This window comes from Gorilla gorilla, chromosome 23 (genome assembly GCF_029281585.2).
Source record: "Gorilla gorilla gorilla isolate KB3781 chromosome 23, NHGRI_mGorGor1-v2.1_pri, whole genome shotgun sequence".
Classification (NCBI taxonomy): Eukaryota; Metazoa; Chordata; class Mammalia; order Primates; family Hominidae; genus Gorilla; species Gorilla gorilla.
Window position 1 is genome coordinate 11292625 of NC_086018.1, and position 18011 is coordinate 11310635.

An 18011-nucleotide genomic window follows, 5' to 3' on the forward strand; every position below is an offset into this window, starting at 1 on the left:
TGCCAGATGAGGACACACATCACAAAGATGTTTCTGAGAATGCTTCTGTCTAGATTTTATATGAAGATATTCCCGTTTCCAGTGAAATCATTAGAGGTATCCAAATATCCACTTACAGATTCTACAAAAACAGTGTTTCCAAACTGCTCTATCAAAAGAAAGGTTGAACCCTGTTAGTTGAAGACACAGATCACAAAGAAGTTTCTCAGAATGCTTCTGTCTAGATTTTATATGAAGATATTCAGGTTTCCAATGAAATCACTAGAGGTATCCAAATATCCACTTACAGATTCTACAAAAACAGTGTTTCCAAACTGCTCTATCAAAAGAAAGGTTGTACCCTGTTAGTTGAAGACACACATCACAAAGAAGTTTCTGAGAATGCTTCTGTCTAGAATTTTTATGAAGATATTCCGTTTCCATCGAAATCTTCACAGTTATCCTAATATCCACTTGCAGATACTACAAAAAGAGTGTTTCCAAACTACTGTATCAATAGAAAGGTTCAACTCTGTTAGTTGAGGACAGACATCCCAATTAAGTTTCTGAGAATCTTTCTCTTTCATTTTTATGGGAAGATATTTCCGTTTTCACCATAGGCCTGATTTCGCTCGAAATGTCCACTTCCGGATACTACAGAAAGAGTGTTTCAAACCTGGACAATGAAAAAGAATGTTCAGCTCTGTCACTTGAATGCAGATATCACAAAGTAGTTTCTGACAGTGCTTCCGTCTAGATATTAGATGAAGATATTCCCGTTTCCAACGAAATCTTCACAGTTATCCAAATATCCACTTGCAGATTCTACAAAAAGAGTGTTTCCAAACTACTGTTTCAATAGATAGGTTCAACTCTGTTAGTTGATGACACACATCCCGATTAAGTTTCTGAGAATCCTTCTGTCTCATTTTTATCGGAAGATATTTCCGTTTTCACCATAGGCCTGAATTCGCTCAAAATGTCCACTTCCAGATACTACAGAAAGAGTGTTTCAAGCCTGCTCTATGAAAGGGAATGTTCAGCTCTGTGACTTGAATGCAGATATCAAAAAATAGTTTCTGACAGTGCTTCTGTCTAGATTTTAGATGAAGATATTCCCGTTTCCAACGAAATCTTCACAGGTATCCAAATATCCACTTGCAGATTCTACAAAAAGAGTGTTTCCAAACTACTGTAACAATAGAAGGGTTCAACTCTGTTAGTTGATGACACACATCCCAATTAAGTTTCTGAGAATCCTTCTGTCTAGATTTTATATGAAGATATTCCCGTTGCCAATGAAATCTTCTCAGTTATCCAAATATCAACTTGCCGATTCTACAAAAAGAGGGTTTCCAAACTGCTCTATCCAAAGAAAGGTTGAACTCTGTTAGCTGAAGACACACATCACAAAGAAGTTTCTGAGAATGCCTCTGTCTAGATTTTATTTGAGGATATTCCCATTTCTAATGAAATCGTTAGAGGTATCCAAATATCCACTTACAGATTCTACAAAAAGAGAGTATCCAAACTGCTGTATCAAAAGAAAGATTGAACTCCATTAATTGAGGACACACATCACAAGGAAGTTTCTGAGAATGCTTCTGTCTAGATTTTATATAAAGATATTCCTGTTTCCAAAGAAATCTTCACTGTTATTCAAATATTCACTTGCAGATTCTACAAAAAGTGTGTTTCCAAACTGCTGTATCAAAAGAAATATTCCACTCTGTTAGTTGAGGACCCACATCCCAAATAAGTTTCTGAGAATCCTTCTGTCTCGTTTTTATCGGAAGATATTTCCGTTTTCACCATAGGCCTGAATTCGCTCGAAATGTCCACTTTCAGATACTACAGAAAGAGTGTTTCCAACGTGGTCTATGAAAGGGAATGTTCGGCACTGTGACTTGAATGCAGATATCAAAAAGGAGTTTCTGACAGTGCTTCTCTCTATCTTTTATATGAAGATATTCCCGTCTGCAACGAAATCGTTAGAGGTATCCAAATATCCACTTACAGATTCTACAAAAAGAGAGTATCCAAACTGCTGTATCAAAAGAAAGGTTGAACTCTGTTAGTTGAGGAGACACATCACAAGGAAGTTTCTGAGAATGCTTCTGTCTAGATTTTATATGAAGATATTCCCGTTTCCAACGAAATCTTCACAGTTATAAAAATATCCACTTGCAGATTCTACAAAAAGAGCGTTTCCAAACTGGTGTGTCAAAAGAAAGGTTGAACCCTGTTAGATGAGGACACTCTTCACAAAGAAGTTTCAGAGAATTCTTCTGTCTAGATTTTATATGAAGATATTCCCATTTTCAACGAAATCTTCGCAGTTATCCAAATATCCACTTGCCGATTGAACAAAAAGAGGGTTTCCAAGCTGCTGTATCAAAAGAAAGGTTGAACTGTGTTAGTTGAGGACACTCATTACCAAGAAGTTTCTGAGAATACTTCTGTCTAGATTTTATATGAAGATACTCCCATTTCCAACGAAATCGTTAGAAGTATCCAAATATCCACTTACAGATTCTACAAAAGGGGTGTTTCCAAACTGCTCTATAAAAAGAAAGGTTGAACTCTGATAGTTGAGGACACACATCACAAAGAAGTTTCTGAGAATATTTCTGTCTAGACTTTATGTGAAGATATTCCCGTTTCCAATGAAATCTTCACAGTTATCCAAATATCCGCTTGCAATTTATACAAAAAGGGTGTATCCAAACTGCTGTATCAAAAGAAAGGTTGAACTCTGTTAGTTGAGGATACACATCCCAAGCAACTTTATGAGAATCCTTCTGTCTCGTTTTCATAGGAAGATATTCCCTTTGTCACCACAGGCCTGAATGCGCTCGAAGTGTCCACTTTCAGATACAACAGAAAGAGAGTTTCAAACGTGGTCTATGAAAGGGAATGTTCAGATCTGTGACTTGAATGCAGATATCACAAAGTAGTTTCTGACAGTGCTTCTGTGTATCTTTTATATGAAGATATTCCCGTTTCCTATGAAATCTTCACAGTTATCCAAATATCCACTTACAGATTCTACAAAAAGAGTGTTTCCAAACTGCTCTATCAAAAGAAAGGTTCAACTCTGTTAGATGAGGACACACATCACAAAGAAGTTTTTGAGAATGCTTCTGTCTAGATTTTATATGAAGATATTCCCGTTTCCAATGAAATCATTAGAGGTATCCAAATATCCACTTACAGATTCTACAAAAACAGTGTTTCCAAACTGCTCTATCAAAAGAAAGGTTGAACCCTGTAAGTTGAAGACACAGATCACAAAGAATTTTCTGAGAATGCTTCTGTCTAGATTTCATATGAAGATATTCATGTTTCCAATGAAATCACTAGAGGTATCCAAATATCCACTTAGAGATTCCACAAAAACAGTGTTTCCAAACTGCTCTATCAAAAGAAAGGTTGAACCCTGTTAGTTGAAGACACACATCACAAAGAAGTTTCTGAGAATGCTTCTGTCTAGAATTTATATGAAGATATTCCGTTTCCAACGAAACCTTCACAGTTATCCAAATATCCACTTGCAGATTCTACAAAAAGAGTGTTTCCAAACTACTGTATCAATAGAAAGGTTCAACTCTGTTAGTTGAGGACAGACATCCCAATTAAGTTTCTGAGAATCTTTCTCTTTCATTTTTATGGGAAGATATTTCCGTTTTCACCATAGGCCTGATTTCGCTCGAAATGTCCACTACCGGATACTACAGAAAGAGTGTTTCAAACCTGGTCAATGAAAAGGAATGTTCAGCTCTGTCCCTTGAATGCAGATATCGCAAAGTAGTTTCTGACAGTGCTTCTGTCTAGATTTTAGATGAAGATATTCACGTTTCCAACGAAATCTTCACAGTTATCCAAATATCCACTTGCAGAGTCTACAAAAAGAGTGTTTCCAAACTAATGTATCAATAGAAAGGTTCAACTCTGTTAGTTGATGACACACATCCCAATTAAGTTTCTGAGAATCCTTCTGTCTCATTTTTATGGGAAGATATTTCCGTTTTCACCATAGGCCCGAATTCGCTCGAAATGTCCACCTCCAGATACCACAGAAAGAGTGTTTCAAACCTGCTCTATGAAAGGGAATGCTCAGCTCTGTGACTTGAATGCAGATATCACAAAGTAGTTTCTGACAGTGCTTCTGTCTAGATTTTAGATGAAGATATTCACGTTTCCAACGAAATCTTCACAGTTATCCAAATTTCCACTTGCAGATTCTACAAACAGAGTGTTTCCAAACTGCTCTATCAAATGGAAGGTTGAACTCTGTTAGTTGAGGACACACATCACTAAGAAGTTTCTGAGAATGTCTCTGTCTAGATTTTATATGAAGATATTCCCGTTTCCAAAGAAATCTTCACAGTTATCCAGATATCCACATGCAATTTCTACAGAAAGATTCTTTCCAAACTGCTGTATCAAAAGAAAGGTTGAACTCTGTTAGTTGAAGACACTCATCACTAAGAAGTTTCTGAGAATCCTTCTGTCTAGATTTTATATGAAGATGTTCCCGTTGCCAACGAAATCTTCTCAGTTATCCAAATATCAACTTGCCGATTCTACAAAAAGAGGGTTTCCAAACTGCTCTATCCAAAGAAAGGTTGAACTCTGTTAGCTGAAGACACATATCACAAAGAAGTTTCTGAGAATGCCTCTGTCTAGATTTTATTTGAAGATATTCCCGTTTCTAATGAAATCGTTAGAGGTATCCAAATATCCACTTACAGATTCTACAAAAAGAGAGTATCCAAACTGCTGTATCAAAAGAAAGGTTGAACTCCGTTAGTTGAGGACACACATCACAAAGAAGTTTCTCAGAATGCTTCTGTCTAGATTTTATATAAAGATATTCCCGTTTCCAAAGAAATCTTCACTGTTATTCAAATATTCACTTGCAGATTCTACAAAAAGTGTGTTTCCAAACTGCTGTATCAAAAGAAATGTTCAACTCTGTTAGTTGAGGACCCACATCCCAAATAAGTTTCTGAGAATCCCTTTCTCATTTTTATCGGAAGATATTTCCGTTTTCAACATTGGACTGAATTCGCTCGAAATGTCCACTTTCAGATACTACAGAAAGAGTGTTTCAAACGTGGTCTATGAAAGGGAATGTTCAGCACTGTGACTTGAATGCAGATATCAAAAAGTAGTTTCTGACAGTGCTTCTGTCTATCTTTTATATGAAGACATTCCCATTTCCAACGAAATCGTTAGAGGTATCCAAATATCCACTTACAGATTCTACAAAAAGAGAGTATCCAAACTGCTGTATCAAAAGAAAGGTTGAACCCTGTTAGTTGAGGACACACATCACAAAGAAGTTTCTGAGAATGCTTCTGTCTAGATTGTATATGAAGATATTCCCGTTTCCAACGAAATCTTCACAGTTATCCAAATATCCACTTGCAGATTCTACAAAAAGAGCGTTTCCAAACTGGTGTGTCAAAAGAAAGGTTGAACTCTGTTAGTTGAGGACACTCTTCACAAAGAAGTTTCTGTGAATTCTTCTGTCTAGATTTTATATGAAGATATTCCCGTTTTCAACGAAATCTTCGCAGTTATCCAAATATCCACTTGCCGATTGAACAAAAAGAGGGTTTCCAAGCTGCTGTATCAAAAGAAAGGTTGAACTGTGTTAGGTGAGGACACTCGTTACCAAGAAGTTTCTGAGAATACTTCTGTCTAGATTTTATATGAAGATACTCCCGTTTCCAACGAAATCGTTAGAGTTATCCAAATATCCACTTACAGATTCTACAAAAGGGGTGTTTCCAAACTGCTCTATAAAAAGAAAGGTTGAACTCTGTTAGTTGAGGACACACATCACAAAGAATTTTCTGAGAATGCTTCTGTCTAGACTTTATGTGAAGATATTCCCGTTTCCAATGAAATCTTCACAGTTATCCAAATATCCACTTGCAGATTCTACAAAAAGTGTGTTTCCAACTGCTGTATGAAAGGAAAGGTTGAACTCTGTTAATTGAGGACCCACATCACAGAGAAGTTTCTGAGATTATTTCTGTCTAGATTTTAAATGAAGATATTCCCGTTTCCAATGAAATCTTCACATTTATCCAGATATCCACTTGCAATTTATACAAAAAGGGTGTTTCCAAACTGCTGTATCAAAAGAAAGGTTGAACTCTGTTAGTTGAGGACACACATCCCAAACCACCTTACGAGAATCTTTCTGTCTCGTTTTCGTAGGAAGATATTCCCTCTTTCACCACAGGCCTGAATGCGCTCGAAGTGTCCACTTTCAGATACAACAGAAAGAGAGTTTCAAACGTGGTCTGTGAAAGGGAATGTTCAGATCCGTGACTTGAATGCAGATATCACAAAGTAGTTTCTGACAGTGCTTCTGTGTATCTTTTATATGAAGATATTCCCGTTTCCAATGAAATCGTTAGAGGTATCCAAATATCCACTTACAGATTCTACAAAAAGAGTGTTTCCAAACTGCTCTATCAAAAGAAAGGTTCAACTCTGCCAGATGAGGACACTCATCACAAAGATGTTTCTGAGAATGCTTCTGTCTAGATTTTATATGGAGATATTCCCGTTTCCAGTGAAATCATTAGAGGTATCCAAATATCCACTTACAGATTCTACTAAAACAGTGTTTCCAAACTGCTCTATCAAAAGAAAGGTTGAACCCTGTTAGTTGAAGACACAGATCACAAAGAAGTTTCTCAGAATGCTTCTGTCTAGATTTTATATGAAGATATTCAGGTTTCCAATGAAATCATTAGAGGTATCCAAATATCCACTTACAGATTCTACAAAAACAGTGTTTCCAAACTGCTCTATCAAAAGAAAGGTTGAACCCTGTTAGTTGAAGACACACATCACAAAGAAGTTTCTGAGAATGCTTCTGTCTAGAATTTTTATGAAGATATTCCGTTTCCAATGAAATCTTCACAGTTATCCTAATATCCACTTGCAGATTCTACAAAAAGAGTGTTTCCAAACTACTGTATCAATAGAAAGGTTCAACTCTGTTAGTTGAGGACAGACATCCCAATTAAGTTTCTGAGAATCATTCTCTTTCATTTTTATGGGAAGATATTTCCGTTTTCACCATAGGCCTGATTTCGCTCGAAATGTCCACTTCCGGATACTACAGAAAGAGTGTTTCAAACCTGGACAATGAAAAAGAATGTTCAGCTCTGTCACTTGAATGCAGATATCACAAAGTAGTTTCTGACAGTGCTTCCGTCTAGATATTAGATGAAGATATTCCCGTTTCCAACGAAATCTTCACAGTTATCCAAATATCCACTTGCAGATTCTACAAAAAGAGTGTTTCCAAACTACTGTTTCAATAGATAGGTTCAACTCTGTTAGTTGATGACACACATCCCGATTAAGTTTCTGAGAATCCTTCTGTCTCATTTTTATCGGAAGATATTTCCGTTTTCACCATAGGCCTGAATTCGCTAAAAATGTCCACTTCCAGATACTACAGAAAGAGTGTTTCAAGCCTGCTCTATGAAACGGTATGTTCAGCTCTGTGACTTGAATGCAGATATCAAAAAATAGTTTCTGACAGTGCTTGTGTCTAGATTTTAGATGAAGATATTCACGTTTCCAACGAAATCTTCACAGTTATCCAAATATCCACTTGCAGATTCTACAAAAAGAGTGTTTCCAAACTACTGTAACAATAGAAGGGTTCAACTCTGTTAGTTGATGACACACATCCCAATTAAGTTTCTGAGAATCCTTCTGTCTAGATTTTATATGAAGATATTCCCGTTGCCTATGAAATCTTCTCAGTTATCCAAATATCAACTTGCCCATTCTACAAAAAGAGGGTTTCCAAACTGCTCTATCCAAAGAAAGGTTGAACTCTGTTAGCTGAAGACACACATCACAAAGAAGTTTCTGAGAATGCCTCTGTCTAGATTTTATTTCAGGATATTCCCGTTTCTAATGAAATCGTTAGAGGTATCCAAATATCCACTTACAGATTCTACAAAAAGAGAGTATCCAAACTGCTGTATCAAAAGAAAGATTGAACTCCATTAATTGAGGACACACATCACAAGGAAGTTTCTGAGAATGCTTCTGTCTAGATTTTATATAAAGATATTCCTGTTTCCAAAGAAATCTTCACTGTTATTCAAATATTCACTTGCAGATTCTACAAAAAGTGTGTTTCCAAACTGCTGTATCAAAAGAAATATTCCACTCTGTTAGTTGAGGACCCACATCCCAAATAAGTTTCTGAGAATCCTTCTGTCTCGTTTTTATCGGAAGATATTTCCGTTTTCACCATAGGCCTGAATTCGCTCAAAATGTCCACTTTCAGATACTACAGAAAGAGTGTTTCAAACGTGGTCTATGAAAGGGAATGTTCGGCACTGTGACTTGAATGCAGATATCAAAAAGGAGTTTCTGACAGTGCTTCTCTCTATCTTTTATATGAAGATATTCCCGTCTGCAACGAAATCATTAGAGGTATCCAAATATCCACTTACAGATTCTACAAAAAGAGAGTATCCAAACTGCTGTATCAAAAGAAAGGTTGAACTCTGTTAGTTGAGGAGACACATCACAAGGAAGTTTCTGAGAATGCTTCTGTCTAGATTTTATATGAAGATATTCCCGTTTCCAACGAAATCTTCACAGTTATAAAAATATCCACTTGCAGATTCTACAAAAAGAGCGTTTCCAAACTGGTGTGTCAAAAGAAAGGTTGAACCCTGTTAGATGAGGACACTCTTCACAAAGAAGTTTCAGAGAATTCTTCTGTCTAGATTTTATATGAAGATATTCCCATTTTCAACGAAATCTTCGCAGTTATCCGAATATCCACTTGCCGATTGAACAAAAAGAGGGTTTCCAAGCTGCTGTATCAAAAGAAAGGTTGAACTGTGTTAGTTGAGGACACTCATTACCAAGAAGTTTCTGAGAATACTTCTGTCTAGATTTTATATGAAGATACTCCCATTTCCAACGAAATCGTTAGAAGTATCCAAATATCCACTTACAGATTCTACAAAAGGGGTGTTTCCAAACTGCTCTATAAAAAGAAAGGTTGAACTCTGATAGTTGAGGACACACATCACAAAGAAGTTTCTGAGAATATTTCTGTCTAGACTTTATGTGAAGATATTCCCGTTTCCAATGAAATCTTCACAGTTATCCAAATATCCGCTTGCAATTTATACAAAAAGGGTGTATCCAAACTGCTGTATCAAAAGAAAGGTTGAACTCTGTTAGTTGAGGATACACATCCCAAGCAACTTTATGAGAATCCTTCTGTCTCGTTTTCATAGGAAGATATTCCCATTGTCACCACAGGCCTGAATGCGCTCTAAGTGTCCACTTTCAGATACAACAGAAAGAGAGTTTCAAACGTGGTCTAAGAAAGGGAATGTTCAGATCTGTGACTTGAATGCAGATATCACAAAGTAGTTTCTGACAGTGCTTCTGTGTATCTTTTATATGAAGATATTCCCGTTTCCAATGAAATCGTTAGAGGTATCCAAATATCCACTTACAGATTCTACAAACAGAGTGTTTCCAAACTGCTCTATCAAACGAAAGGTTCAACTCTGTTAGATGAGGACACACATCACAAAGAAGTTTCTGAGAATGCTTCTGTCTAGATTTTATATGAAGATATTACCGTTTCCAATGAAATCATTAGAGGTATCCAAATATCCACTTACAGATTCTACAAAAACAGTGTTTCCAAACTGCTCTATCAAAAGAAAGGTTGAACCCTGTAAGTTGAAGACACAGATCACAAAGAATTTTCTGAGAATGCTTCTGTCTAGATTTTATATGAAGATATTCAGGTTTCCAATGAAATCACTAGAGGTACCCAAATATCCACTTAGAGATTCCACAAAAACAGTGTTTCCAAACTGATCTATCAAAAGAAAGGTTGAACCCTGTTAGTTGAAGACACACATCACAAAGAAGTTTCTGAGAATGCTTCTGTCTAGAATTTATATGAAGATATTCCGTTTCCAACGAAACCTTCACAGTTATCCAAATATCCACTTGCAGATTCTACAAAAAGAGTGTTTCCAAACTACTGTATCAATAGAAAGGTTCAACTCTGTTAGTTGAGGACAGACATCCCAATTAAGTTTCTGAGAATCTTTCTCTTTCATTTTTATGGGAAGATATTTCCGTTTTCACCATAGGCCTGATTTCGCTCGAAATGTCCACTACCGGATACTACAGAAAGAGTGTTTCAAACCTGGTCAATGAAAAGGAATGTTCAGCTCTGTCCCTTGAATGCAGATATCACAAAGTAGTTTCTGACAGTGCTTCTGTCTAGATTTTAGATGAAGATGTTCACGTTTCCAACGAAATCTTCACAGTTATCCAAATATCCACTTGCAGAGTCTACAAAAAGAGTGTTTCCAAACTAATGTATCAATAGAAAGGTTCAACTCTGTTAGTTGATGACACACATCCCAATTAAGTTTCTGAGAATCCTTCTGTCTCATTTTTATGGGAAGATATTTCCGTTTTCACCATAGGCCCGAATTCGCTCGAAATGTCCACCTCCAGATACCACAGAAAGAGTGTTTCAAACCTGCTCTATGAAAGGGAATGCTCAGCTCTGTGACTTGAATGCAGATATCACAAAGTAGTTTCTGACAGTGCTTCTGTCTAGATTTTAGATGAAGATATTCACGTTTCCAACGAAATCTTCACAGTTATCCAAATTTCCACTTGCAGATTCTACAAACAGAGTGTTTCCAAACTGCTCTATCAAATGGAAGGTTGAACTCTGTTAGTTGAGGACACACATCACTAAGAAGTTTCTGAGAATGTCTCTGTCTAGATTTTATATGAAGATATTCCCGTTTCCAAAGAAATCTTCACAGTTATCCAGATATCCACATGCAATTTCTACAGAAAGATTCTTTCCAAACTGCTGTATCAAAAGAAAGGTTGAACTCTGTTAGTTGAAGACACTCATCACTAAGAAGTTTCTGAGAATCCTTCTGTCTAGATTTTATATGAAGATATTCCCGTTGCCAACGAAATCTTCTCAGTTATCCAAATATCAACTTGCCGATTCAACAAAAAGAGGGTTTCCAAACTACTCTATCCAAAGAAAGGTTGAACTCTGTTAGCTGAAGACACACATCACAAAGAAGTTTCTGAGAATGCCTCTGTCTAGATTTTATTTGAAGATATTCCCGTTTCTAATGAAATCGTTAGAGGTAACTAAATATCCACTTACAGATTCTACAAAAAGAGAGTATCCAAACTGCTGTATCAAAAGAAAGGTTGAACTCCATTAGTTGAGGACACACATCACAAAGAAGTTTCTCAGAATGCTTCTGTCTAGATTTTATATAAAGATATTCCCGTTTCCAAAGAAATCTTCACTGTTATTCAAATATTCACTTGCAGATTCTACAAAAAGTGTGTTTCCAAACTGCTGTATCAAAAGAAATGTTCAACTCTGTTAGTTGAGGACCCACATCCCAAATAAGTTTCTGAGAATCCCTCTGTCTCATTTTTATCGGAAGATATTTCCGTTTTCAACATAGGCCTGAATTCGCTCGAAATGTCCACTTTCAGATACTACAGAAAGAGTGTTTCAAACGTGGTCTATGAAAGGGAATGTTCAGCACTGTGACTTGAATGCAGATATCAAAAAGTAGTTTCTGACAGTGCTTATGTCTATCTTTTATATGAAGACATTCCCATTTCCAACGAAATCGTTAGAGGTATCCAAATATCCACTTACAGATTCTACATAAAGAGAGTATCCAAACTGCTGTATCAAAAGAAAGGTTGAACCCTGTTAGTTGAGGACACACATCACAAAGAAGTTTCTGAGAATGCTTCTGTCTAGATTGTATATGAAGATATTCCCGTTTCCAACGAAATCTTCACAGTTATCCAAATATCCACTTGCAGATTCTACAAAAGGAGCGTTTCCAAACTGGTGTGTCAAAAGAAAGGTTGAACTCTGTTAGTTGAGGACACTCTTCACAAAGAAGTTTCTGTGAATTCTTCTGTCTAGATTTTATATGAAGATATTCCCGTTTTCAACGAAATCTTCGCAGTTATCCAAATATCCACTTGCCGATTCAACAAAAAGAGGGTTTCCAAGCTGCTGTATCAAAAGAAAGGTTGAACTGTGTTAGGTGAGGACACTCGTTACCAAGAAGTTTCTGAGAATGCTTCTGTCTAGATTTTATATGAAGATACTCCCGTTTCCAACGAAATCGTTAGAGTTATCCAAATATCCACTTACAGATTCTACAAAAGGGGTGTTTCCAAACTGCTCTATAAAAAGTAAGGTTGAACTCTGTTAGTTGAGGACACACATCACAAAGAATTTTCTGAGAATGCTTCTGTCTAGACTTTATGTGAAGATATTCCCGTTTCCAATGAAATCTTCACAGTTATCCAAATATCCACTTGCAGATTCTACAAAAACTGTGTTTCCAACTGCTGTATGAAAGGAAAGGTTGAACTCTGTTAATTGAGGACCCACATCACGAAGAAGTTTCTGAGAATATTTCTGTCTAGATTTTAAATGAAGATATTCCCGTTTCCAATGAAATCTTCACATTTATCCAGATATCCACTTGCAATTTATACAAAAAGGGTGTTTCCAAACTGCTGTATCAAAAGAAAGGTTGAACTCTGTTAGTTGAGGACACACATCCCAAACCACCTTACGAGAATCTCTCTGTCTCGTTTTCGTAGGAAGATATTCCCTCTTTCACCACAGGCCTGAATGCGCTCGAAGTGTCCACTTTCAGATACAACAGAAAGAGAGTTTCAAACGTGGACTATGAAAGGGAATGTTCAGATCCGTGACTTGAATGCAGATATCACAAAGTAGTTTCTGACAGTGCTTCTGTGTGTCTTTTATATGAAGATATTCCCGTTTCCAACGAAATCGTTAGAGGTATCCAAATATCCACTTACAGATTCTACAAAAAGAGTGCTTCCAAACTGCTCTATCAAAAGAAAGGTTCAACTCTGCCAGATGAGGACACACATCACAAAGATGTTTCTGAGAATGCTTCTGTCTAGATTTTATATGAAGATATTCCCGTTTCCAGTGAAATCATTAGAGGTATCCAAATATCCACTTACAGATTCTACAAAAACAGTGTTTCCAAACTGCTCTATCAAAAGAAAGGTTGAACCCTGTTAGTTGAAGACACAGATCACAAAGAAGTTTCTCAGAATGCTTCTGTCTAGATTTTATATGAAGATATTCAGGTTTCCAATGAAATCACTAGAGGTATCCAAATATCCACTTACAGATTCTACAAAAACAGTGTTTCCAAACTGCTCTATCAAAAGAAAGGTTGTACCCTGTTAGTTGAAGACACACATCACAAAGAAGTTTCTGAGAATGCTTCTGTCTAGAATTTTTATGAAGATATTCCGTTTCCAACGAAATCTTCACAGTTATCCTAATATCCACTTGCAGATTCTACAAAAAGAGTGTTTCCAAACTACTGTATCAATAGAAAGGTTCAACTCTGTTAGTTGAGGACAGACATCCCAATTAAGTTTCTGAGAATCTTTCTCTTTCATTTTTATGGGAAGATATTTCCGTTTTCACCATAGGCCTGATTTCGCTCGAAATGTCCACTTCCGGATACTACAGAAAGAGTGTTTCAAACCTGGACAATGAAAAAGAATGTTCAGCTCTGTCACTTGAATGCAGATATCACAAAGTAGTTTCTGACAGTGCTTCCGTCTAGATATTAGATGAAGATATTCCCGTTTCCAACGAAATCTTCACAGTTATCCAAATATCCACTTGCAGATTCTACAAAAAGAGTGTTTCCAAACTACTGTTTCAATAGATAGGTTCAACTCTGTTAGTTGATGACACACATCCCGATTAAGTTTCTGAGAATCCTTCTGTCTCATTTTTATCGGAAGATATTTCCGTTTTCACCATAGGCCTGAATTCGCTCAAAATGTCCACTTCCAGATACTACAGAAAGAGTGTTTCAAGCCTGCTCTATGAAAGGGAATGTTCAGCTCTGTGACTTGAATGCAGATATCAAAAAATAGTTTCTGACAGTGCTTCTGTCTAGATTTTAGATGAAGATATTCCCGTTTCCAACGAAATCTTCACAGTTATCCAAATATCCACTTGCAGATTCTACAAAAAGAGTGTTTCCAAACTACTGTAACAATACAAGGGTTCAACTCTGTTAGTTGATGACACACATCCCAATTAAGTTTCTGAGAATCCTTCTGTCTAGATTTTATATGAAGATATTCCCGTTGCCAATGAAATCTTCTCAGTTATCCAAATATCAACTTGCCGATTCTACAAAAAGAGGGTTTCCAAACTGCTCTATCCAAAGAAAGGTTGAACTCTGTTAGCTGAAGACACACATCACAAAGAAGTTTCTGAGAATGCCTCTGTCTAGATTTTATTTGAGGATATTCCCGTTTCTAATGAAATCGTTAGAGGTATCCAAATATCCACTTACAGATTCTACAAAAAGAGAGTATCCAAACTGCTGTATCAAAAGAAAGATTGAACTCCATTTATTGAGGACACACATCACAAGGAAGTTTCTGAGAATGCTTCTGTCTAGATTTTATATAAAGATATTCCTGTTTCCAAAGAAATCTTCACTGTTATTCAAATATTCACCTGCAGATTCTACAAAAAGTGTGTTTCCAAACTGCTGTATCAAAAGAAATATTCCACTCTGTTAGTTGAGGACCCACATCCCAAATAAGTTTCTGAGAATCCTTCTGTCTCGTTTTTATCGGAAGATATTTCCGTTTTCACCATAGGCCTGAATTCGCTCGAAATGTCCACTTTCAGATACTACAGAAAGAGTGTTTCAAACGTGGTCTATGAAAGGGAATGTTCGGCACTGTGACTTGAATGCAGATATCAAAAAGGAGTTTCTGACAGTGCTTCTCTCTATCTTTTATATGAAGATATTCCCGTCTGCAACGAAATCGTTAGAGGTATCCAAATATCCACTTACAGATTCTACAAAAAGAGAGTATCCAAACTGCTGTATCAAAAGAAAGGTTGAACTCTGTTAGTTGAGGAGACACATCACAAGGAAGTTTCTGAGAATGCTTCTGTCTAGATTTTATATGAAGATATTCCCGTTTCCAACGAAATCTTCACAGTTATAAAAATATCCACTTGCAGATTCTACAAAAAGAGCGTTTCCAAACTGGTGTGTCAAAAGAAAGGTTGAACCCTGTTAGATGAGGACACTCTTCACAAAGAAGTTTCAGAGAATTCTTCTGTCTAGATTTTATATGAAGATATTCCCATTTTCAACGAAATCTTCGCAGTTATCCAAATATCCACTTGCCGATTGAACAAAAAGAGGGTTTCCAAGCTGCTGTATCAAAAGAAAGGTTGAACTGTGTTAGTTGAGGACACTCATTACCAAGAAGTTTCTGAGAATACTTCTGTCTAGATTTTATATGAAGATACTCCCATTTCCAACGAAATCGTTAGAAGTATCCAAATATCCACTTACAGATTCTACAAAAGGGGTGTTTCCAAACTGCTCTATAAAAAGAAAGGTTGAACTCTGATAGTTGAGGACACACATCACAAAGAAGTTTCTGAGAATATTTCTGTCTAGACTTTATGTGAAGATATTCCCGTTTCCAATGAAATCTTCACAGTTATCCAAATATCCGCTTGCAATTTATACAAAAAGGGTGTATCCAAACTGCTGTATCAAAAGAAAGGTTGAACTCTGTTAGTTGAGGATACACATCCCAAGCAACTTTATGAGAATCCTTCTGTCTCGTTTTCATAGGAAGATATTCCCTTTGTCACCACAGGCCTGAATGCGCTCGAAGTGTCCACTTTCAGATACAACAGAAAGAGAGTTTCAAACGTGGTCTATGAAAGGGAATGTTCAGATCTGTGACTTGAATGCAGATATCACAAAGTAGTTTCTGACAGTGCTTCTGTGTATCTTTTATATGAAGATATTCCCCTTTCCTATGAAATCTTCACAGTTATCCAAATATCCACTTACAGATTCTACAAAAAGAGTGTTTCCAAACTGCTCTATCAAAAGAAAGGTTCAACTCTGTTAGATGAGGACACACATCACAAAGAAGTTTTTGAGAATGCTTCTGTCTAGATTTTATATGAAGATATTCCCGTTTCCAATGAAATCATTAGAGGTATCCAAATATCCACTTACAGATTCTACAAAAACAGTGTTTCCAAACTGCTCTATCAAAAGAAAGGTTGAACCCTGTAAGTTGAAGACACAGATCACAAAGAATTTTCTGAGAATGCTTCTGTCTAGATTTCATATGAAGATATTCATGTTTCCAATGAAATCACTAGAGGTATCCAAATATCCACTTAGAGATTCCACAAAAACAGTGTTTCCAAACTGCTCTATCAAAAGAAAGGTTGAACCCTGTTAGTTGAAGACACACATCACAAAGAAGTTTCTGAGAATGCTTCTGTCTAGAATTTATATGAAGATATTCCGTTTCCAACGAAACCTTCACAGTTATCCAAATATCCACTTGCAGATTCTACAAAAAGAGTGTTTCCAAACTACTGTATCAATAGAAAGGTTCAACTCTGTTAGTTGAGGACAGACATCCCAATTAAGTTTCTGAGAATCTTTCTCTTTCATTTTTATGGGAAGATATTTCCGTTTTCACCATAGGCCTGATTTCGCTCGAAATGTCCACTACCGGATACTACAGAAAGAGTGTTTCAAACCTGGTCAATGAAAAGGAATGTTCAGCTCTGTCCCTTGAATGCAGATATCGCAAAGTAGTTTCTGACAGTGCTTCTGTCTAGATTTTAGATGAAGATATTCACGTTTCCAACGAAATCTTCACAGTTATCCAAATATCCACTTGCAGAGTCTACAAAAAGAGTGTTTCCAAACTAATGTATCAATAGAAAGGTTCAACTCTGTTAGTTGATGACACACATCCCAATTAAGTTTCTGAGAATCCTTCTGTCTCATTTTTATGGGAAGATATTTCCGTTTTCACCATAGGCCCGAATTCGCTCGAAATGTCCACCTCCAGATACCACAGAAAGAGTGTTTCAAACCTGCTCTATGAAAGGGAATGCTCAGCTCTGTGACTTGAATGCAGATATCACAAAGTAGTTTCTGACAGTGCTTCTGTCTAGATTTTAGATGAAGATATTCACGTTTCCAACGAAATCTTCACAGTTATCCAAATTTCCACTTGCAGATTCTACAAACAGAGTGTTTCCAAACTGCTCTATCAAATGGAAGGTTGAACTCTGTTAGTTGAGGACACACATCACTAAGAAGTTTCTGAGAATGTCTCTGTCTAGATTTTATATGAAGATATTCCCGTTTCCAAAGAAATCTTCACAGTTATCCAGATATCCACATGCAATTTCTACAGAAAGATTCTTTCCAAACTGCTGTATCAAAAGAAAGGTTGAACTCTGTTAGTTGAAGACACTCATCACTAAGAAGTTTCTGAGAATCCTTCTGTCTAGATTTTATATGAAGATGTTCCCGTTGCCAACGAAATCTTCTCAGTTATCCAAATATCAACTTGCCGATTCTACAAAAAGAGGGTTTCCAAACTGCTCTATCCAAAGAAAGGTTGAACTCTGTTAGCTGAAGACACACATCACAAAGAAGTTTCTGAGAATGCCTCTGTCTAGATTTTATTTGAAGATATTCCCGTTTCTAATGAAATCGTTAGAGGTATCCAAATATCCACTTACAGATTCTACAAAAAGAGAGTATCCAAACTGCTGTATCAAAAGAAATGTTGAACTCCGTTAGTTGAGGACACACATCACAAAGAAGTTTCTCAGAATGCTTCTGTCTAGATTTTATATAAAGATATTCCCGTTTCCAAAGAAATCTTCACTGTTATTCAAATATTCACTTGCAGATTCTACAAAAAGTGTGTTTCCAAACTGCTGTATCAAAAGAAATGTTCAACTCTGTTAGTTGAGGACCCACATCCCAAATAAGTTTCTGAGAATCCCTTTCTCATTTTTATCGGAAGAT